General features: G+C 40.2%; 1 protein-coding gene across 1 annotated transcript in view; it reads left to right on the forward strand.

Annotated features, from left to right (window-relative positions):
* Positions 1 to 450: 450 nt before the first annotated feature.
* LOC126474866 (calmodulin-binding transcription activator 1) overlaps positions 451 to 25,300 on the forward strand; it is a 1,815,894-nt gene continuing 1,791,044 nt past the window's right edge. The window contains exon 1 of the mRNA XM_050102346.1: positions 451 to 519. The gene's annotated coding sequence lies outside the window, so the exon portion shown is untranslated. The remainder of the gene's footprint in view (positions 520 to 25,300) is intronic.

A 25,300-nucleotide genomic window follows, 5' to 3' on the forward strand; every position in this document is an offset into this window, starting at 1 on the left:
CGCATGTACCCGAAAGAAATCTGCTGACATTCTTTACAATGTAAATTAATTAATTTGATGAACACCTGCTAAAGTCTTTAAACTTCTAAGAATTTTTCAACAATTTTCAGAGGAATTGTAAGTACGGTTTCATTTTTTTTAAAATAAATGGCAGACTGGTAGTGACCTCAAAACTATCAGGAATGATGCTCAATTTAAAGAACCCGCACGCCGTACCGAGAAAAGCGTCTGCTTGCGCATGCGCAGTGGACGAATGTTCGGTTTGTCAAGTCGAGAGCTTGCTAGCAAAGAATACGTGAAGTATTGTTTGTTAATGTTACTGGTCGCAATTCCTATGCACATTAGAAAACTTGTCTATCGAATGTTAGTTATATATTCTCTGTAAATAGTCTTTAACGGAGTGCAGAGGACAAGGATTGGTCTTCGAATGTCTCTTTGACAGTGCATTGTGGGAACTATTCCGGTGTATTCTGCAAGTATCTGTTGGTGCTACGATTTCATGGATTTAAAGAAATTTCGGTCAGTAAACAATCTGTTTCAATGACACCGTGGCAGTATTTTTACTCTGTTCGTTTGCACATTGTAGTAACCTGTGGCACTTTAAGTTTCTTACCATAGTGACGCTTTATAGTGAAACGTCATTGTTGTTCTGTAGCTGTGTTTGGTTACATCTCTGTAAATTTGTGTATTTTGGTTCATACCATCTGTTGATATCGCATGAAGGTGCTAGGTAATGGTATGTCCACTTTAATTATTCTTCAATTTGTTTGCTAGCGTCCGCGAAGACATGCTGTTTCGATGATCGAAACGCGATTCGATGTGGAGCAAGGTGTTATCTGCTGAAATACATATAACCTTGTCATATAATATAATTTTGTTAGTTATCAATTTCCGTAATTGTAATCACAAGAGAGTTCATTGTGTTAGTCGTTCATTCGTTAGTATGAAACAGCGCGTGTAAAATGCTACGATATTCCAGTATCAAGTGAGCATGCGTAACCGTCTCATAACTGTTCACATTGCAAACATACTCGAACCTTGTATGTGTGACAAAACGCTAATGTGTATCAAACGACATTTAATTACGTGTTCCATTAATGACTTTTTGTCATTGCAGTCTGAAAGTTTCAGCGTCTCGTTAGAATCTTTTTGTAGATAGCTGTGACCGCGCCTAGTAATTTTTTGGCAGAAGTAATTCAGTTATGAGCGAACTATAATAAAGGTTTCACGTAATCGTTTTATATGTTATCTGCTTCAGCTACTTCTATGCGCCAATGGCAGTTGCCCAAATTCATTTACGTGCAAAAGTATGAAATGAAAGCAAGCCACACTGTGGCTGTATGTTTGACAGTTTCTTGAGTGACATCTATTCCGAAATTTCGGCATACATATTTTTAACATTTTATGTGTGAGAATTCAAAATTCAGCAGTTTGACTTGCATGATAATCCAGTTTGAATTTGCATCTGCTTGGTGCTCTCCAGCACATGTTTGCAACATCTAAAGCTTCTTAATCAGAAAATAATTCATGTCCTTTCTGATGGTTTCCCAAAATGTTGTAAGGAATCTCATCATCCAACGAAGTAGCCAGTTTCTGTTATTTTAATTCCAGTATTGGCCTGCGTAACAAGAAAAATTCTGAATGAGGTTAGAATACAGATTGCTGTTTTTTAACGCATGTAGGCTACATCAGAATTAATAATCATGTTAGAGATTGTGTTTTGGTGTTCTATGTTCCTGATGCTAAGAAATTTTCGGTAATTTGGAAAAGATATATTTGTGCAGGTGGTCTGTCTGCACTTCCCTAATCAATCCGTAATTAAAATCATATGCTACATACTTGCTTATCCTTAATGAGCTATGTTTGCAGGACATAGGTTTTCAGATTCCTGTTACACTTGCCATCAAATATATGATGCTCATAGATGGTAGGCCTTTATACTTCTATCAGTAAAGTTATTAACTTACACATTTTTGCATAACATTTAAACCTAAGTATCGCCTAAGATCTAATCTAAAACTCCAGTTCTGTCTAACCTTGATAGAAAATTACTTTGGCAATGTTGAAAAGTTATCAGAATTTGCCTGTAAACAATGCAATAGATACATAGTTCAAGTTGTTGGCCAACTTTCAGTGCAGCTGTCAATAACATTTCATCATTTGTCTGACATCATATTGCTTTTAGCTGCATACTGTTTTACAAACAGAACTACTGTGAATCTGTCACCTTGTTTATTTGCATGCTTAAGTTTTCTCAGTACTGGCCATGCGTTTTAGTATCACTTTTGTTTACAAAAGTGAGAAAGTTGGTAGTTTTCTTTGCTGGAGATGCTATTCCATTTACTGTATGATTTTTTTTCTGTTTTTCTTCCATTGTCTTTGAGTTTTAAACATACCCTTAACATTTGTGACAGTATTAGCTACTGGCCTTCATATGTTCAGATACTGTTGTATTTCAGAAGCAACTTAAAAGTTCTGTCATGTTTATGAACACACAAACATTAGTTCGCATTATATGCAATTTACCATTGTTCAGGGATGCAGTGTACTTGTAGAGGATTTTGCCTTCCAAACTTTTTCTAATTAGTGTTCCACTTACGTTAGTCTAGCAAAATATTCGAGAGACGGTTTCTTTGTTTACACCACAATCATACTCCTTCCATTCATTATGATGTTGGGGTGGCAGAAAGGTATTCGGATAAGATATGGCAAGTCATTAATAATAAAGTCTTCTCAGGTTACTATTAATTTGTTGCTATCAAAAGTGTTTCTTAATTCTGTATCTGTCTCAACAACAGAGCTGGTAGAAGAAATGTAACACTTATTTCATGCATTTTAGAGGCATTCTATGTGACTTTCTACTACTTCAGTATGCCACGTTTGACATGTGGTAATTTGGAAGGCACACTGATTCATTAAATTGTGAAAAATAATTTTATAAATGAAGACTGTAGTGTGTGGTATTAGCAGCACTAGCTGGAAGTACATGTATCCCAAGTCAACTGAACCTAAAACTAGATTAAACTCAGCCCGAACAGGCCATGAAGGCCAAACTGTACCAGTCAACTGAACCTACCAATATTAAATGTTGACTTTGTCGCATAACATAATGGATAATATTGCGTGTCACAGCATATGTGCACAAATAGTGAGAAAACGGAACACTGATAATGTTTCAACTGTGTTTGATTTTGTAATATAGGTTGTGGTGACAAGGCTGATCAGTAACTAGGTCTGTAGTTTAGGTTAGGTTGAAAGGTGCCACTTTGGTTGTGAGTTAGTGAAGCAGTATTGATTGGATGCTTCAGTTAATCTCAGTATTTAGCAAGAGGAAAGGAGGAACAGAAAAAAAAAAATTATTTTGTAAGTTAATGAAATGTATGGAACTATTATGTTGTACTGAGTTTTTCCCCGGTTCAATTAGATGAATGCAACAGTAGTTACTTCCTCTGTCACTGCTTAATGTGAGCTCTAACTAGTACCTTGTTCAGTATTACTTTAGAAACCAAAAAAGCTAGAATCAACTGATTTGTTATTGAAAGCTCTGGGCATTACCATTCCAGTTATAAGCCTGTTGCCCTTCCCCTTTTTCTCCTCTGTTCAGATTTATTGAACAGTGGATTGTTTCGTAGGTGATGAAAAGAGAGGCAATTTTACTTTGATCTTTTTTGAGCAGTATTTGCATACATATAGAATTTTTTCAAGGGAAACGTCTGATTTTAGTATCAGCTTCATTTCAATCACAACAATTACAGGCTTGAATATAGGGCATTTTTAAGTGGAATATTTCATGCTTACATCTACCTAAAAACAAAAATTAAAAATCCTCTTACATACATAGATATTCAGCCTATAGTTAGCACAGATGAAGCGGTGGAATCTATAATACACAATCTTCAAGTGTGTCAGCAGATCAATGTAATGCTCTGTACACATTCGTTGCAAAGACACAGTTGGTGTGCACTAAACTGACTGATGTATACACTTGCATGTAATACATCATTTCTTTTAGAGTTTTTTTTTTTAGTTGTGTTGCTATTTTTTATGTGGAGAATTGATATTATGTACAATCCATTGTAACTTGTGGATGTCACAAACTTCCTTAGCTTTCCTGCGTGGATTATGCAAGTTTACAAAATTATTGGTTGTGTTCACATTGTTGATGAACAGAATAAAACACACAATTACCTCTGTCAATTCTGTTGGCTATGTTTATAAATTCAGTTGAACAAACACTATTCAAATGGTGATTGCTGTTTACCATCTTAAATATTAACTGCTATTCTTTTTTCACTCTCTTAGATGGCTGTTAAATTTTTGGAATAACTTTGCAGTACTGGATAATATAGTAGGTGAACAGAGATTAGTAGTCTGTCATTTTAAGGGCTCTCTAACTCTTTCACCTAAAGTTCTATCAACTCCAGGTGTTACTTTTCCACTAAAATCAGTGAGAAAGATGGCACAGTGTTAGAGGTACCGCACGTCTTTTCGAGGTACTGAGGCACGAAGTGCCCACTAACCGACCAGATTTTTGTTGTATATCGTGTCTCAAAATTACTTCCAGTAACTGCTGGGATACCTCATTTGCAACATCATGGCTAGTTTTCATGCTTGTCCTGATTCATATAAGCTAGTGCTCTATTTCTAACTACTGCATTGTGCATTGTCAAAGGATGCGAAAATCTAATTTTTTATGTCTCCGCTCACTGCACTGAAAAATTCTCTCTCTCTCTCTCTCTCTCTCTCTCTCTCTCTCTCTCTATCTCTCTCTCTCTCTCTCTCTCTCTCTCTCTCGCTCTCTCTCGCTCGCTCCCCCTCCCTCCCAGTGATTAGTGTTGTGTTCAAATTTGTTTCCATGTTCCATAGTTTTCAGTATTAAAACTGTTTCCCCTTTACATTTTGTGACTGGTTTTGCCTATGAACTGTGATGCCATTCTTCATAATTAAGAAGTGCACTTAACAGTGAAGTAATTTATCATGGTACAGCAACTTTTACTTCACTTACTAGTTTTGCCAATGTGGTATAGGTTAAATAAACAAAACATTTTGTGGAAACCTAGTATCTGCTTGTTGTCTTGTGCATTTTCTTCTACATGGAACTACTATACTTCCTATAAAAACAAACAATACATTCATGACCAGCATCAGGAACACACACATTTCAGTTGTGCGATTATCAGAATTAAGAAGTGTAAGCCTGTTTCACTTAAATCTTCTGGGCTGAGAACACATGTCAATGTGTAGATCTGTTTAATAATGTTTTGTCCCCATCTGTCGGACACAGCTTCAGAGATGAATCAGCAACTTCATCAAAAGATCAAGAGGTCTCAAATTTGTAGGTGGTTTATAAGCTGTACAGTGTTCCCTACCATTTGTCACATTTTGCCAAATGTGTGATTATCTGTTCCCCAAGATATCATGCTTCATTGAAAGTAATCAATTCTTACTATTGGGTGCAAAATCAGCTCCTATATTTTAACTCCCAATTCTTTTCTTTTTCAATTATGGGATTGATTATAAATTGCTATTTCCTCTGTATATGAGGTTATTGATCACACAGCGTAAATTTTGCTCAAGCATGAAATTCAACGAATGATTGTTAAGGATACCAGGAAAATATTAAAGAATGCCTGAAAACTGCAAAAGATGTATGTCATCCACTGTTGACAGCTCGTATGTATTAAATTCTGTGTAGTTGTAGCCAAGTATATATTGGAACTACAAAAAGATACGTTAACAGTTCGCCAGTCGACAGTTAAGCATAAAAGCAACTTTGGTTTTAATAAACTGGCGAATTGGCTATAGCAAAATACCCTTTTTAAAGTATTGTAGAGAGGATCACTTATACGGAGATGCAATCGAAATTTGTAAACTTCATGATAATTTTAACAGCAAAGAAGAGGGAGCTAAAAAAATATGGATGCGAACTTTGGATCGATAGAATGATAGTTGATTATTTGCTATATGCATTTGCAAGGGTGACGAATTGCTAGGTTGAGTGTTTTCGTAATTCAGAAACGATTCCGGACCTTAATTATTATCAATTTAAAAAAAATCATCAAAATCATTTAACATTTCCTGAGTTACCTGAACCTCCTCGTACTGAAAGATCGTGAAACTTCCATGAACATAAAGAGGGAACTCAGTGAAATTCATGGACTGACAGATAATTTGCATTCCTGTTATTAAATTGCTTGTAACATTTTAAGTTCGAGTGAGTAAAAAAAGTGACTATTGAAATAGCACTTACAATTATTTTTTTTAAATTAGTTATTAAAATTCTAAAATTCTTATCAAACAAGATAGAATGTGTCGGGAAAATCTTTTCTACTTGGTACTTCACAGCTAGTAAGAATGTGTTAAAAGGGTATCTTACTGTACACCATGAGTTGCCTGTAAAGTATTTAACTGGGAGACTGGTATTCAAGCACAGAGCCTATTGTCGTTGTCATTGGCATACATTGTGAACATCCACTTATATTTTGACTTAAAAAAAGAGTTTATAAATAACATGCATGTCGTTTGACATGAGTGTACACAACATTTGCCATTGGTGATGGGCTATATGCTCAAATACTAGGCTTTACGATTAAATATATTACATGCAGCTCATGGTGTAGTAAGATGTCTTTCATCAAAACATGTTGGATGTATTAAACATGATGGAGGTATTTATCACTCCCTTATAGTGGACAGGCTGTCAGCATCGGGAGCGTTGATGCCTCCATAAAAGAAATGGGTGCACAGGTAATGTGGTCTTAACATAGATCGCATCACGATCCTTTTAAAAACTCTGTTACTTCAAGGAAATAAAGTTCTGATTGTATGTCCTCAATTTCCATATTGATGTTAAAGACAGTATTATCTACTGCTTGCTTACCGTATTTCAAGAATAATATCGTTGTTTCATTGTAAATATGATACGTTCGATCATTGCTCTGTGGAAGACAAAAGTGTTATGCATTAGGTATTGTGTAAGTAAAGTAAAACTGCCCAAAACTAAGAGGTTGGTTTGATCACCATAGTGTTGTATTTAGCATTGGTGTGTTCAGGCAGTATATCATTGCTTAACTCCAAATTATGAGCGGACAGCCCTTGCTAATTGTTGGGAGAGCTGCAATTTAACATAGACTCCATAGTACGTTGTAGTTTGGAATTTTTCCTCTGTGAAAGTCATTGTCAGAGGTGAAAGTAGTATTAAATGGTAGAATAGACTGAAATGAACAGGGATTGAACCACAAACCTTTGTACTTGTAGTCTGACGTCCTCATTTAGCCTCTGAACTGCAACATTATTTCATAAGCTGTAGCTGAAAATGTGTACATAGATGAATGTTGAACTGAATGGAGACAGAGAAACACAGGTTTTGTTCTGTTTTTTGTTCCCTTTCCACATCATCTCTTTGCTTTTGTTTGACCTCCACTCTAGTGCATTTGTAGCATATTAATGCAATTATTGTGACAGGGTAGCAACGAACACACACATCAGTTACAGTTGTTGACCCATTACTAGAGACCGTCAACAAATGACAGATTTAACTTCAATCACAACACCAACAGCTATCTTTATACTGTTAAAGCCTATTTAGTGTGAACCTTGGTGTTAATTGGAATTTGCATCCGCAAATCCAAATATTCTGACAAATAATAGGAGTAGAGGAAAATAAAGAACTTACTTGCTTTGTTTTTGAGAATGATTATTTCCTTGATAGATTAGAGTGTGGCAATTCTTCTGGAAAACCTGTAATTCTCAGGTAATTAAATTTTACCTGGAAATATCAGGGAAATCTCAGGATACTCATAAAATCACAGGGACTTCTACATTTTAAAACTAGCTCTGAAATCGAATTTTATTGAGTCTTATAAATCACAACTTTTAAAATACTTAATATTTCAAAGTGTGTTAATTGTATTAATATTATTATATATAAATTATCATTGTTTAAAAATTGCAGTTAAACTACTGCTGGTGGCTGGTACATAGCTCAGCTGAGAAGAAAGGAAAGTCTTTATTCTGTATGCTGTCCACAGCCCACACCCTGCTCACCATTAATTTCCATTAATTTATCAGAATGTCTTGACACCATCTTCACCCTCACACCTGAAATCCTCAGGGATTTTGTGTTCTAGCTACCCTGTGTTAGCTTTACTTTCTCCCATTAAACTGAAATCAACCATTCACCTTCCCTACTACTGACCTTACATGCTCGTTCCATTTCCTATTGTTTTGCAGCTTGACTCCTAGATATTTAATTGACATGACTGTCACGCAGTGCACCACTAATACTGTATTCGAACATTAAAGGATTATTTTTCCTATTCATCTGCATTAGTTTAATTTTTTTCTACATTAAGAGCAAGCTTCTGTTCCCCAAACCAAATAGAAATTCTGTCTAAAATCGTCCTTTATCCTCAACTCCTGAAAGCCTCGCTCAGGCTGCCCTAGGGCTACTGCTGCAGTGGATGACTGCTACCTACGGATTATGGCTCGGAGGAACCCTGACCGCAGTGCCACCATGTTGAATAATGCTTTTCTTGCAGCCACAGATTGTCGTGTTATGGCTCAAACTGTGCGCAATAGGCTGCGTGAATGCGCAACTTCACTCCCGGTGTCCATGGCGAGGTCCATCTTTGCAAGCACGGCATCATGCAGCGCAGTACAGATGAGCCGAACAACATGCTGAATGGGCCACTCAGGATTGGCATCACATTCTCTTCACTGATGAGTGTCACATATGCCTTCAACCAATCATCGGAGACATGTTTGGAGGCAACCCAGTCAGGCTGAATGCCTTAGACACACTGTCCAGTGAGTGCAGCAAGGTGAAGGTTCACTGCTGTTTTGGGGTGGCATTATGTGGGGCCAGTGTACTCCACTGGTGGTCATGGAAGGTGCCATAACGGCTGTACGATACATGAATGCTTTCCTCTGACCAATAGTGCAACCATATCAGCAGCGCATTGGCAATGCATTTGTCTTCATGGATGACAATTTGTGCCCCTCTCGTGCACATCTTGTGAATGACCTCTTTCAGGATAACGACATCGCTTGACTAGTGGCCAGCATGTTCTCCAGGTATGAACCCTATTGAATATGTCTGTGATGGATTGAAAAAGGCTGTTTATGGACGACATGACCCACCAACTACTCTGAGGGATCTACGTCAAATCACCATTGAGGAGTGGGACAATCTGGACTAACATTGCCTTGATGAACTGTGGACAGTATGCCATGATGAATCCAGGCATGCATCAATGTAAGAGGACGTGCTACTGGATATTAGAGGTACTGGTGTGTACAGCAATCTGGACCACTACCTCTGAAGGTCTAGTTGTTTGGTGGTACAACATGAAGTGTGTGGTTTTCTTGAGCAATAAAACGGCCAGAAATGATTTTTATGATCTCCATTCCAATCTTCTGTACAGGTTCCAAAACTCTCGGATCCAAAGTGATGCAAAGCTTTTTTTTGTGTGTATTACTTAAGAAGTCTTTAAGTCACACACATATCCGAGAACCTATTCTGTATGCTCTGCAGTTGGGCATTGTGTCAGACGCTCTCCAAAAATCTAGGAATACAGAGTCTGTCTGTCGCTCATCATCCATGGTTCACAGGATATTATGTGGTATCGGGTCTCAGTGACTTTCAGCTCCATCCCAGGGTGGTTTTTGCCAAGGCTATTCTACAGCTAAATATTCTGTCTGTCTGGAGTCAGCCAACCAGTCAACTTTTTCCCACATTAACACATTATTGCTGTCTTCTTCGACTTGCAAAAGGCTTATGACACCACATGCCATCAACACATCCTCTTTATCCTACATGAATGGGATCTCTGGAGCATGTCCCCAATTTGTCTGAAATCTTGTGGTTTCAAGTTGGAACTTCCTGTGTCCCCCCTCCCCGCCCACCCACCAAATGTACAAGAGAAATGGCGTCCTGCAGGGCTGAGTATGGAGTGTCCCTCTTTTCCTAGTCGCTGTCAATGGTCTAGCTGTAGCTGTGGGGTCGACAATGTCACCTTTCTTGGATGCTGATGATTTGTGCATTTACTATTGCTCCTCCCTCTAGGATGCTGTATGAAAGGTGCAGTCCTGGGCTCTCACCCAAGGCTTTTGGTTTTTGGCCACCAAGGCACGTTGTACTGTCATCCAAAACCCGAACTCTACCTCAGTGACCAGTTGTTCAGTATGGTGAAGTCTTACCACTTCCTGGGACTGGTCAACGATGCCTGCTTGACGTGGGCAACTTAAGCATATGTGTTGGTGCTGATCCCATCTTAATACTCTTCACTGCCTCTGTAACAAAAGTTGGGGTGCAGACCGCTTTACAGCTTTGTGGCTTTACAAAGCTCTGATATTGTCCTGTCTTGACAGTGGGAGTCTAGCATATGACCCAACATTGCCTTCAACCTTGAAGATTCTGGACTTGATACTCCTTTGTGGGGTCCAACTTGTGACAGATGCTTTTTGGACCAGTCCTGTGAACAGCCTACTCATGGAGGCTGGGGCCCCTCCACCACAGATCAGGTGCCAACAAATGCTGCTTAACTACATGATGCATATTTGTTGCTCCCATGAGCATCTGAACTATCACAGCACTTTTCCTGGTTGGGAGATCCACCTCCCACAACAGTGTCCCAGGACTAGATCATGATCACAGTTCACATACATTGTCTGAGCTCTGTGCTCAAACTTCCCCCACTTTCACCTCTTGTCAGGTAGCAATCATGTACGCTCCATGGGGTGTACCCCTTCCTTGGATCTGCCTTGACTTTTTCCTTTGGACCAAAGGGCCATTAACCCTGTAGTTTTTCACTGCCTGTTCCTGGCCATCCTTGGTGCATTTCTAGGTTAGGAAGTGGTATACACTAATGGCTCTGTGGTTGACGGATGAACCAGTGTTCCCTACACACATGCATGGTGCAGTGAACAACACTCCCTGCCAAAAGGATGCAGTGTATTCACTGCAGACTTGGAGGGCATTGATAAAGCCCTTAGTCACATTCGTTCTTGCACCATCAAGACAGCCTTTATTGGCAGGCTTCAGGCTACTGACCAGCGATACCCACAACACTCACTGGTCATATCTATTCAGGATCTCCTTTGACCTCTGTCAAACTGGATGGTCAGTCAATCTTTATCTGGACTCCAGGTCACTTTGGGATCCCAGGGAGTGAACCTGCTGACCCGTTGGTGAAGTTGGTTACAAGGACACCGACTGGGGGGACCGAAAATGGACTTTCAGTTGACTCTGTGCAGTCAGTTGTTGGAGGCGTGGAACATGAATTGGTGTATGTTGGTTTCTCTGAACAAACTGCGAGCAATAAAGGGGACCACGACGAAGTAACAGTCTTTCCTTTGTGCTTCTCACAGGGAATCTACCATTGTGTCAGCTTCACATTGACCACATGACAACATACTACAATGTTGGGAGGATCCACCCCATTGTTGGTGTGGGGCCTGTCTGATGGTGACCCACATCCTGCTGGACTGATCTAATTTGGCCACCTAACAGCGAAACTTTAAACTTACTGACACACTGCTTCTGGTGCTAGTGGCCAACACCAAAGTGGCTGATTTGGTTCTATGTTTTTACCTATGAAGTTGGTAGGGCACTTTGGCCTTGTCAGCTGCTTGAGGGATTGCAGAGAAATGCCCCATCTCCTGCTCCAATCCAGGGGACCCATGACCGACTTTGCTCGGTAGCTTGGCTCTTGATCTTCCCACCTCTTAAATTTTTCTTCTTCTTTTACGTCTTTCTCATTGTCATTGTTTTCCATCCTGAGGTTTTATCATCTTGTCGTCATTGCTGGTTTTCTTGCGGTAATGAAGGGTGAGGAAACATCAGTCTGATGCAGAATGGGGGTCTCTCATTGTGTAACGTGTCCTGGGGGGCTGCAGCTGCTTTCATCTCGCATACCTTCACTCTCTTATCCCTCTTTCAGATCTGCTTGCTTCTATCTCATGGTTTTGTTGATTGACGGTTACAGTTGGGCTCCTCAGGATTTGTCTTCTGTGTCCTTCTCTCTGATGACTCTTCTTGACTTGATGCATGTAAGTTTGAGGGACTGATGACTTTGTAGTTTGGCCCCTTTAACACCATGAATCCAATACAGTCAGCTAGCTACTTTGATTTGGGAGATTATGGGACCAAATCAGTACCATCCAAAAATATCCCACAGTAAAACCAGACTCTCTAGCACCCTCTGTAGCATCCTCAATATGAGAATAGTGAATTCGAGTTCTGGTCGTGGAAAAAGTTTTTGCTGCCAGTATTGTCCAGAAAGCAGTCAGTGGTGGTGTATAAATTGTCAGGATATCCTGGCTTAAATTCCAACCACTCCATTGTGTCTCATGGAAAGAAGGCATGTGGTACTGTTAATGATGATATGTCTGTTGAAAGGAGACGTTAAGCTTGGCAGCTTCATTTATGCTATTCAAGATTAGTGTGCTGTGTCTCTGAATCTGGTTTCACTGTTTTGTTTTTTCATTACCGTCAACAATGCGCTCATCGCACGCACTAAAATGCAGCACTCATGTTACGTAGAGCAGAGACGCCTAATATGTGGGAAAAGAGAAAGTCTTTCCAATTAATACAACAGAACCCCCAGTGGAAATTACAGCCAGATTCAGAAGTTGATTTACTGGTGTACATCTCTGTGACACCAGGGGAGAAACAATCGAAAATGGTTTTCATGTTTGCAAATTGTTGAGTGATATTATGATTAAAAGATTGTGGAAAAGAACCTGCATCCATTCTCTAGTGGTGTGGAAGTAAGAAGGCAGATGTGTGATGCATTCTGCACAGATAGAGGTGAAGAATATTTAGTAGAGTCGCTGGAATGCTCTCCGAGTGTGTCTCACACCACACACTCCAACCCTTGTCTGCCCTGGAATGCTCTCCATGTGTGTCCCACACAACACACTCAAGCCAGTTTCCTATCCTGGTAACTGGTAACACCGAGGTAAGTGCTACATCGGACCACTGTTTCTGCTTCTGACTGTCTCTTAAATTATCTGTGTGCTCAGAAGACTATAGCTGCCACTTTTTAACATAATACTTGTGATGTTTGCATTATGCAATCCATAACGAACACAACAGTGGTTTAATAGCTTCAACGTACCTAAATTCACAATAAGACCATTGTTAAATGTTCTGTGGACACCCCATACTCCACACTATGGACAAGTCCAACAGAATGTTATTGGCTGGAGGGTTGTACTACACTGCGACATGCCAGTTTGCATTGCCCCATCAACTGCCTTCTTGCATGCTCACCACTGCAGCAGCAGTTTACCATAGGTCACTGGAGTAATTAAGAGAACTAAACAGTTGGAAAAGAAATGCACGTCATTACCATTTTCAAGAAGGGTCATCAGACAAATGTGCATAATTATAGGTTTATAACAATTACTTCAGCTTCTTGTAGAATTTTGGAACACATTCTATGCTTATGTGTGAGAGCGATTCAGAACTTAATTAATATGCAAATGAAGCGATACAGAAAAATTACAACCATATCATTTTTTGACATAGTCCCTAAGGGTAATGCATACATTACATCGCTTTGGAATGAATGAATACCTCATGAGGATAGTTCTTTTGTTTGTAAATGCAGCTACTCATGCACTGCAGTTTTCACCTCTTCATTGTTTGTGAAATGAATGCCTCTCAGCCCTTCTTTGAGCTTGTCTGAACAGGAGTCACAAGGGGAAAGGTCAAGTAAGGTGGGTTTTCAAGGCATTCATATTTTGTGTTGTTTTTACAGTTGAACAGGTAGAGTGGGAAAGAGCATTGTGACTTTGCAATAAAACAACTGCAGTCAGAAGTCCTCATTGTTTACTGCTTATTGCAGTGTGAAGGTGATTTCGTAGCAGATTTGAATATGAATTACAGGTCACTGTTAATCCTCTTTCCATGTAACGCTCCAAAATTATCCCTTTCACATCCCAAAAGAGAGAGGATGACTTTTCCTGCCAGTGGTGGAGTGTGGAATTTTTTTGATTTCAGCAAAGACCTGTGGCATGATTTGTACCCCGATAGTTTCATTTCAGTTGCTGATGGCACAGCCAGTATTAATCTCCTGTAACTGTTCTGCCCAGGATCCCATCACCTTTGAGCTGGAACCAAGTTCCTCATGGACATTCATGGGACATTCTCTCAATTCAGCATCCAGTTGATACGCCACCCATCTCAAAGCATATAATGGACAATATGGTGTGCTGGAAAAACACTAGTTCTCAAAGTTGCCTGTTTCACAGATCACTGCTCCAGTGCAGTAAAAGTCCACCATGGGGTGGCCGTATTTGCACTGACACCGCTTCATTTTTGTGATGCGACAATAGGGTGCTGACTGTTGGCCATTTGACAAAGCACAAGGATAACTCCCACCAACTTCCGGGTTGATAGTACACCTGTTCAGGAATTTTATTGCACTTTTAAGGTTTTCATTTTACAACTCCACAAAGGTCCCATTCTTCAAGTTTTGATTATAGATGACTGACTATCAGAGCAGCAGCACCATTGGCATTGTTAGTGGCAAACCCAATCTACCATCGTTGAATCAGGCTAGTGATAAGTACCTTGTAGACAACCTTCTTGTACAGGCAGGAATTTCCTCTTCATAAATCAGATGCTACAAATTGTTCCTCAACTATGCCTTACATGTCTAACACCATCCAGAAGATCTGAATTGACACCTTCTCTCTCCTATTTGAAATGTACAGCTTTCATTAAGGCAGCCTTGGTGTGGAATTTAATTATCTTACCATTTACCCCATCCAAGTGCTGATTACTTCTTCTGAATTATTTTATTACATAACACCTGTGGTGCATGCCATACCCACAAACTCCCGGCATCTTTCCCTGTGCCCAAAGGTCGTGATAGATCCCTTGGTTTTCTGTCAGTCGTTCCTCTCAGTACTTTGTGAGTACCGCAGTTCAGGTGTTATTTATATGGATGGCTCAAGAGTTGAAGGCCAAAAAGACTGTGTTTTTACATGCACCAGAAGCACCAAACAACACTCCTTACCTAATGGATGTTGCATCTTAACTGTGGTACTGGTGAAAACATGCGAGCACTTCACAGCATCTTATCCAATCACATGAGCCTTACCTAATCTGCAGTGACTCCGTAAGCAACCTAAACACTGTAATTCCCAGCACCCCATTTGTAATGGATATTCAGCATGTCCTCTTAGATCTCCGTTTCAATGCCAGAATAGTAATATTTCTTGATCCTCAGTTACATTCAGATCATGGGCAATGAATTCGTGGATTAGGTCACCAAGGAGGCAACCAGAGGGATGTTCTGAAAATGAAGATACTGCGATCTGACATGTGGATGGCATTATATAACCAACTCTTAGTGACAATGAACAGAGAACTGGTTGTCATGGCCACAACCAAAAGTTAGGAACTATAGAAGATTCTACAACTGTTACAGTCTTCTCTTCAACCATCTTGCCGAGAATCCACTATCGTCTGTTACCTCTCTGTTGGTCACAACAATCTTACCCATGGATACATCCTTCGAGAAGCTGCCCCCTTCCCATTGTAATGGTAACACTCCACTGATGGTTGCCCATATTTTGTTGGTGAGCTGCACTGTGGCTGCTACACTGCAAGCTTTGCAGCTGGCTGAATCACACTCTGAAAATCATTGTTGCTGAAGTCCAAGTGGCAAATCAGCTTTTAAATTTTATCAGTCAGTGGCTCGTATACTTTAATCTGAAGCCTTCCTTGTTATCGTCTTGTTGGTTCCTCAACAGGGTAGTTGATTGTATCCCACCACAGTCTTACACTGGGGGGGGAGCGAGCTGCCTCTGGTTTGGCCATTGAAATATCTTCTCAGTTTTAAGGGCAAGAGGACAAGTACACAAACAGACAGTACAGTGATCTGGTAATGCAAACATTGTTGCAGCTTATCTTGATGCATCAGCAGAGAGAGAGAGAGAGAGAGAGAGAGGGGGGGGGGGGGGGGCTACCTAACTGTGGTGGGCCCGTGACAACACTAGATATGGGAGTGGTGCCGCACTGGCTTTTCCCCTCAGGGGGCCCATGACATTTTGATGAGTATGTGCATGGCAAGCACGAGAGCTTAAGCTATTATAGCATGTAGCTACTTCCGTGTACTGTCACTAACCTCCAGCTATCCTTACTTCTCACACTTAATTTCTCATCATGGCAGCCTTTCAGGTTTCCCCTAGATTCTGCTTTCCTTTCTTGACATATTCTCTCATTTATTTTACAAATATATCACCTTTTGACTGAATAAATTTTTGTGTCCCTTCTGAGTTTTACCTCCATTCTCAAAATTTTTTTCTGTTGTATAGGGAAGAATGCCATAAATAGCACTGTTTGCAGTGTTAAAGATGATTTGTGCACAATAACTGTGTAAACTCAGATATGTGCTTAAAAGCCAGTGTGATAGGCAATCGGACTTTGTTGTGTCATTATGTACCTTTTTGGTAGAGCCGCCTGACAACATAGGGATCATATTGCAGATGTCTGAGCTGCTAGCTCCAAGCTCTTGCCAAGGAGTAGATTCTTGTCTTCCAGGGGCATCAGGGTTCCAGGCTAGGGCCGTCATGTCATTTGACCTTTGCTGTGGCTTAGTGGCACCAGGGGGAAGATCCCATGATCGGAGTGGGTGGCACTAGGACAGCTGGTTCGCACGTGAAATATAACAAATTCAACCAGTACAATGGCCATTTTGACCTGGCTATCGTGTCAGATAGGTCTAGACATTTCAACGCAGCCAGTTACTATCCCACTACTTGCCCTATCCTGGCTACCCTGTAGGCAGAGGGACAACCCAGATGTTTGGGAGCGAAACAATTTATCTAATACCAGGTATGAACTCGAACAGATGGCGATACTTTTACTGTAAGAAAAACTTTATTTTTTGTGGACCACATTGATAAATTTGGAAAAGTTCAGTCATTGCTTTAGACATGTGAATAACTAGTTGACATACTAATGACCATTGCCCCCACATAAAGCTGTGAATGTGGTCTGCAGAATTATCTTTCACAGAGCCCTTACATTCCAGATAGACAAGGAGCTGTGGACTAATCTTTTGAATGGCAATATGTATATTTTGTATGATGTGTACAAAAAGGTCTCTGTTGGGATCCATTACCCTGGAAACCCACTGATTAGAGGCATGACACCAGCCAGTGGCTGAAGGAGCCATAGTTTGTGGCTCTCAGGGCTACATGCTTTTCACCCATCTCCATGCCCTTCACATATAGGGCCTTACAAGAATCTCAGCCACCTAACGTTGCAAAGGAGGAGGAGGATCAGAATGCCAGTGACAGCGTGTGGCCCTGTGGTGTGACCAGTCCTGGCCCCTTCCTGCCTAACCTAGGTAACCATAAGATGATTATTCAGTGGAACTGTGACATGTCACTGATAACCATTCCCCAATGCTCTGTGGTTATTGGGCTTTCTGTTGGAACTGTGCTGACCCTGAGATGGCATCTGGTGGGATCTGTATGTTGGTTTGCACACGACCTTGTCAGTGAGTGGATTTCCCTTTGTATCACATTGGACACAGTAATGGCACAGTTGAAAATAACTCCTATGATCAGCATTTGTAACGTTTGTTTACCTGCGGGTAGCTCACTTAATTGTATTGAGATGACCATCTTAATCCAACCACTCCTTCCCCTTCCCCGCTTTCTCCTACTTGCAGATTTAAATGCTCACCACCTCCTCTCAGGGAGTACCTCTTCATTGGTAGGAGACTTCTGATTGACCAGCTTCTTACTGTCCATGATCTACCTCTCCTCAGTGGTGGTACTCCTGCCTGCTTCTTTGCCACTGAAAGGCACCTTTCCAGCTATCAACCTTATGATCTTTTTGCTCAGTATCATGTCTTCACTACATTGTTCACAACACGATAATCTTTGTGACAGTCACTACTTTCCAGTAATCCTTTCATTTTCTTACCACTGACCAATAGAGTGATGATCATATTGGGTTCTTCAAAGAGCCAACTGACAGTTGTATACCTCTGCACCACTGGAACTGCTTTTCCCCTTTGTACAGGTCCCCTCCATCGTCAGCCAGTGCCACGGCGGACCAATGACATTGCCATAGCTGTTGAGGATTGCTGAAGATTCTGCAAAGTTTCAAGTGACATTCTCCGTAGACAATCCTTTTAATTAACTTAGTGCTAAGCCTGAATATCTAATTAAAGCTAAAGGAATGTTGGGAGCACTACATCTCCTCCCTAGGAACACATGCCCCTTAGTCGCAGGCAGGGGCCAAGCTCCATAGTCTTTTGAGCTTCCAGGTACGCACTACTGTACTGGGTGCCTTTCTGCAGAGTCATCTTTGTACCAATGCATTGGTTCTTGCTGAACACCATGCTATCCACCCTGTGACATCATCTGCTTCAGTTTCTTATGTGCCTGCCTTCTGAAAGCTTAAGTGAAAAATTGAAAATGTCCTCTTCTCCTTCACTACTCACCACACTGAGTTATGTAATGAACCTTTCTCTGATTGGGCGTTGATAACCTTGCTGTTGAGTGCCCACAAGCTCAAAACTGACTGGGATTTGCTTCAGGCTCTTGCTTTCTCTTACAATACTGCCCCGGTCCCTCATTCCATTCACAATCAGATGATCCAAAATATGAATGTTACTCAATGCCTCCATCTTGATCATATTTAGCTTGAAGGTGTCTTTCCTTCTCAGTGGCGAAATAGCATCGGCATACTAATCCTTAAGCTAGGTGAAAACCATATGTGGTTTATGGGAGGCACGATCCAGAATCAACGAAATTGTTATGGTGGAAACAGCAATCTGGCTGGCTTTTTCTAAACACCAACACCTCATTGCAGTTTTTTTACCTACATAAGAAACCAGCTGGTGCCATCAAATTTTATGTATCCTCATGATGGGTTTTGAGACTCCCCACTGACTTTTATGTATCAGTTTTTATCTCCCCAGTTTTCCAGGTTAGAGTTGATGCTAAAATCCGCTCTCCACGGGTATGAGAGAACAGCAGCCCACAGCGCTCTATGTTCAGTGTTACTCATCCTCATAGCCATCAATGGGAATAACCCCTGTCACTGTATGTCGATGACTTATTGCAATTGGTAATACTCCAACTCTGTAGCCGTGGCTAAACACTAACTCCAACTCACCATCCATTGGGCTCTGCTTGGACTCTTCCCTATGGTTTCCAGTTCTTTCCTGCAAAAATGCACATCATGCATTTCTGTCATGGTATGATAGACCATCCTGACCCTGAACTCCACTTGGATACCTAACACTTGGATGTTGTTGCACAGTCCCAATTTTGGCCTGCCTCTGTGCAAAAAGCTGACTTTTCAATTTCTACTGGATTCTGTTCCAATCTTGCTTAGACTATGGTTGGGCAGTGCTTGCAAGCTTTGCTGTTATTAGACCCAATCCATCATCATGAAGTTTGACTGGCCACTTGTGCCTTCCAGACTGCTCCCCCAGACAGACTCCTTGCCAAAGCAGGATCTTCCGTCTTCAGTTCCAATAGTACCAACTGTTGCTCACTTACACTTTTTTTTCCTCCATACAAGGGGCACTGACTTGCTGACAACTGTCCTCCGGTGAGATTTTGGAATGTGCATTGCAGATCTCTGCCAGGTCCTTCACCTTCCCACCTTAGAATGTATCCCCCTTAGTTGATACCCAGGCCATGAATTAGGACCAATCTATTCCATAGTCCTACAGCTTCAGTCACGTCAATGGTCTTTCAGCATTTGTTCCTTTCAGTTCTCAGAGAGCGTCATTTACACTGATGACACCAAAACCATGGAAAGGACATCTCCCACCAGCCAGTAACAACATTTGTTGCTGGGAGCATACTCTGTTTTTATGGAGGAGCTGAAGCCATTGAAAGAGCCAGACATCTTTTTTTTTAAAACAAGCCTCCCTTGACTTTTTTAATATGCAGTGACTCAATGAGCAGTTTCCAGGCCATTGATCGATGTTACTTTTGTCATCGTGTGATTTCTGCCATTCATGACCTCCTCTCTCACTTAGTCAGACTGATTATCGGTTGTCTTTCTCTGGGTCCCTGGTCTTATGGGTATCTCAGGGAATGAATCGCCAGGTTTTGGCTAGAGAAGCAGTTGCTCAACCCTGCTCACTTTGACAGTCCCAAGTATGGGTTTATGGGTGCGAATAAGACCTCTGCTGACCGAGGGATGGAACATCCTGCATTTTTAATGCAAATTTGAATAAGTAATTCCTACCCATCACCTTTTACGCATTACAAAAAATGTAAATTCTTCTGTGGCATTGTAGTGACTTGAGGTGGGTGGGGCTGCTACAGAGTAGAGGTACTGATGTATTGATGTGGTGGTGCAGGCCAGTAGTGGCTCAGAAAACTTGGCCTGGATGCTGACTGAAGTGCTGCAACACTTCAACACAACCCCTGCAAGTGTGGAGTGTTGGATGTGTGACATCCATGTTCAGCTTTGATGGCTCTGTTTGGTTAACCTGAGAGTTCATGCCCCAGTTAGCACTGTGCAGCCATGTGCGAGAAGTCCAGGGATGTGATCGTCTGCATGGATTCAAGTAGAGGCTCACTGCTACCGGAAGAGAAGCTACTAGCCACAGCCCAGGTAGGTGGTGGTCATACCATCAAAGGGGGTTTATACTGATTAATGGCAAGTTTGATATTCTGATACATTGCTTCCAGACACGTACAGATCGACACCTTGGTGGCCCAATGGTGTGAAAACTCTCCTCAGTCCAGTTTGTAATTCCACTGCTTTTCTGCAACATCGCCAAGATCGCATGGCTTGTCCAGATCTCCTAGTGGTAGGTAAACAGGCTTGTTCATGAAATTGCATACCGGCATATCTGCATCTGCCTGCTCTCCTGCCATACTGCTGCAGTGGAGCTGCTTTTCTCACAGTGACTCCCAAAATTAGTGATGATCTTACATTCCTCCCCTCCCTGGGAAGACCCATATCATGGGTCTGAACCCTTAACTGGTCTGCTACAAAAGATTTCACATACATAGAAATGACATATGCGATTAACAGTTTCCCTTTTAACATTAAGCAGCTTGAGCTACAAAGCTTAGAGACCCTGCATTTGCACTACAATTCGTAGTCCATCAGCTCATCCATCCTTCTAAATATTACTACATAAAACCTTTGCCCTTGTTTGTATTACCCACTAAGTGTTAATCCCTCTAAAACATTTAACAATTACTTAGATCAATATGCACGTATCACTATATTTGTCTTGTTGTGCACATCATACTTTCCGGGTGACTTTCCCGAACTCTCTCCCTTTCCTAAACTTCACCAGCCCTTTTCCTTTACCCTTCTTCCTTCCACATGAACCCTAATGTCAGAAGAAGCAGTTTGCAAATTTAAACACCTTTTTTTGTGTAACCTTGCCAGTGCTTGGTGAGTAGATATTTTATCTATCCAATTATGTTAAATATAATATATAATTGGATAAGTTATCGAAAACTTTTGTGGTAGCATTGTGCACCAGTTTTTGCGCCAAAGACAGTCTTAATGTGGAATAATGAGTGTCATTTTTTCTCCTGGTATTGTAATTATCCAAATCACTGTATTTTTGAACTGTGGTTAGTAATCTGCAATAACTTCATGAAGGAATAATGTAGCAATAATCAGAATGCCTAGTTCCTTCAACAGATGTCTGCAAGATGATTGTGAGTACCACGTTACTCGTACATCATTTTTTAGCCATTGAAACCTTTTCTTTCTTAAAGATGAGTTGCCTGTGATGAACATTATTCCATATGACATTGTTGAGTGGAAATATGTGAAATATATTAACTGATTTCTGTCCCACAAGGTGTGCAATGATTTGAAGTGTAGATGCGGCTGATCTGATTTGTTTTAGGATTTTGAAAACTTTTTTTTTCCCCACAGTAAATTTCATCTATATTAACACCTAAAAATTTTGAAGTTCACGCAGTAGTTGTTTTTTCTTCACCATAAGCTACACTTGTCATTCACATAGTACTTCAAGATGTGCAGAACTGAATATGTTGTATCATTTGAAATTGAGAGTGAGAATCTTTTCCAAAAAGCCACTCAGTGATACTTTGAAGAACATTATTTATCATTTCTTCATTTACTGTATGTGGTTTGGATTGATTTCAATACTAGTGGCATCTGCAAAAAAAAAAAAAAAAAAAAAAAAAATAAATGTGAGAAACAATAGTGCACCCAAGGTGGGGCCTTGGGAAACCCAGTAAGTGATTTACTCCCCTTCAGAAGAATACTGCCTGCTTACATTGGGTAAATTATTAAATACAATTTTCTGCATTCTTTTAGTTAGATATGACATAATTCATTGGTTGACAATGCCATCAGTTCCATAAAATCTCAGTTTACCTGGAAGAATAACGTGAAGTGAAATGCGTTGGATATTTACAGAAAATAACAACTGGTGCTTTTTTTGTGGTTTCATGCTTTTTAAAATTTGGCATGTGAGGATGTAAATGGCATTATAGTTGAGCAACTCATCTACAATCTTTTGGGAAGGGATGGGTGTGAAATTGTGACATCCAGTTGCACAGGGCATTATGGTAATGCATGCAATGGCAAAAGTTGAAAATTCGTGACAGACGAGGACTCGAACCCTGATTTACCGCTTCTCATGAGCAGTTGCCTTAACCACCTCTGCCTTTCAGATGCAGTCTGGTGACTGACTCAAATTTCCAGCTGTTGCATTGCAACATCCGTCGTCCACTAACCACCTACTCGCAAATTATTGATTCCCATAGAAGTTCGGACAATACTGCACTGAAACCAACATCATGGACCTATCACACTCTTACAGAACTCTCTCTCTCTCTCTCTCTCTCTCTCTCTCTCTCTCTCTCTGTGTGTGTGTGTGTGTGTGTGTGTGTGTGTGTGTGTGTGTGTGTGTGTGTGTGTGTTTTCTGTTGGATGTGTTCAACAACACACAAACACTCACATAAATAAGTTCATCTGAAAGACATACTCTGATTTACTAAGAATGTTATTGTTGATCAAGTGGGATAATATTCTGGAATACACCACCTTATGAAAAATTTTGGTTGGGTTGGTTTGGTTTGTGGGTTTGAAGGGACCAGACTACAAAGGCCATCGGTCAAAAATTTTGGAAAATGGCAGTAGTGAAATGGTCTGGTAGTGATTGACATATCTATCACCTTTCATATAGAGGGATTCTATAATTTCATATTTTAATCTCTCTGGAAAAGTACCCCAAGTTAGTGATGCATCACAAATTTCACAAAATACCCTGCATATTATATGGAACAAGTCTGTAGTACCACACCACACACCGGCAGGTGGCTTGCGGAGTGTGGATGTAGATGTACCCTGTTGGAAACACCATCAAATCCAGATGAGTTTTTATTGTTGAGAAAATACATAATTTTCTTAATTTTTAAAGCAGTTGGTAGGACAACCATATGATAGAATGTTATGTGCATTGTGTTTTCAACATACTACTTTCATTTTTCTCTTGAACTGCTTGTCCCTATATTTTCTACTACATTTAACAAATGATTGTTCAACATACTTGCTACCTGTGACCGTTTACAGCCCTTCTGTTTAAATCAATAGCAATGTTACCATGTTCTGTGGTCTGTCTTTTGCTTCATTACATACCACATCGACTTGTTGGAATTACGTGCTTTCTGATATAATGCACATAAGTCGTGGTTTTTAATAACTTTTCTTAGTTATTTTGAGTAATTTTTCTATGTGCAATTACTGCAGGAGCTTTACTTTCTCGTGCCTACATATACATTTCACATTTCCTTTCACAAGATACTTTAATACCTCTAGTGATCCATGGTTTTTTGCATGTTTGTTCAATGATCTCCCTGATAAGTTAATGAGGAAAGCTATTTTCGAATAATGATATGAATTTATCATGAAATATATTAAATACTATCTCAGCAGTTGGTTCATTATAAATTTCACATCAGGACATCTCTTGTAGTCTGTTTTTAAAATATTTGCCCTGGATTTGTTAATTATTCTGATTTTCAGTGAGAGTAACACAATCTGTAAGGTACTGTCTTATTTACCCTAACTAATTGTCCATCATGATCAAAGAGAGGGTTTACAGCTATTTTCTTGCTGAGAGCTTCATCAACACATTGTCAGTTAGGGTGGAAATCTGTATACAGTTACAGTTGAAAGTGAACTAAATTTCAGTATTCATAAGCCAACCTCAACAGCATTCACATGTTTCATTATTTGCAGACTTGTTTTTTAATATATGTTATTTTATTTATTTGTAGTTACTGTATATTTAGCCTGCCCAGATTAGGGCCTTTAAGGCCCTCTCTTCCATTTGACCAGGTACAACATATACCAAAGATATTACAAAACTTTCCCAATATAATAGTAGTAGTAGTAGTATATGGCATTTAGGGTGATATAGATGAGCTTAGCACATTTGAAACCATGTTTATTATTATCAGAAGTGGTTATTTTTTGAAGTTTAGAAGGAATTTAATTTCTCTGATATTTTGAGAAAAATTGTTCGAGGTCAGGTTCTTGATACAGAAAATGATTTAGAGAAGATAGGACTGCTATTTATTGGTAAAGAGAGAATTGTACTTTGTTCAGGTCAAGGATTTTTGCCGTTATGCTTAGGTAATAATGCAAGAGTTGAAGACAAATGAGAGGGAGTGCCGTGATTGAGAAGAGAATAGAGCAAACACAGAGTACGATAGTCTGTGCTTATTGGTACATAGCCATGAGAATTGTTCATAGCTGGCTTGACATGGTCGAATGTATCACATGCAAGCATTTTGTGTGGCTCTTCTGTTATTTAATTTCTCCCACAACAGTGTGTTTCAATTGTGACTAACCTAAAAAGGGTACATGTCTGACGTGAGTAACCACAGAGATCTTGCTTTGTTTCACTAGCTGCTGGTGACATCACTGTAGTATAAATCCAGTCATCACTTTAGTAGGCCAAAGAAATTAACTGATCAACACAGGTGAACTCTAATATGTTGTCTACGAACTAGTTGTCAGATGTCCTCGTCATCTATTACAAAGAATTCCACTAACTTCAGCTAAAGTAATCAGTGATGCAAAAATCCATGAAGGTGCGGTAGAACTTGGTTTTCATGGTGTTGTCTTGTGGAGTGATAAGTCACAGCTCACAATCTATCACTCAGACGGCAATGTGTGATCCTGTTGGACTCACGAAAAATAGCAGTTGATTGTCTTGTGTTGTGGTGCCAGTAAAATTCGGTGTAGTTATCGTCACAATTGTGGCTACTTTACTTGACTTGAGCTCGAACA

Source organism: Schistocerca serialis, chromosome 4, assembly GCF_023864345.2.
Source record: "Schistocerca serialis cubense isolate TAMUIC-IGC-003099 chromosome 4, iqSchSeri2.2, whole genome shotgun sequence".
Taxonomy (NCBI): domain Eukaryota; kingdom Metazoa; phylum Arthropoda; class Insecta; order Orthoptera; family Acrididae; genus Schistocerca; species Schistocerca serialis.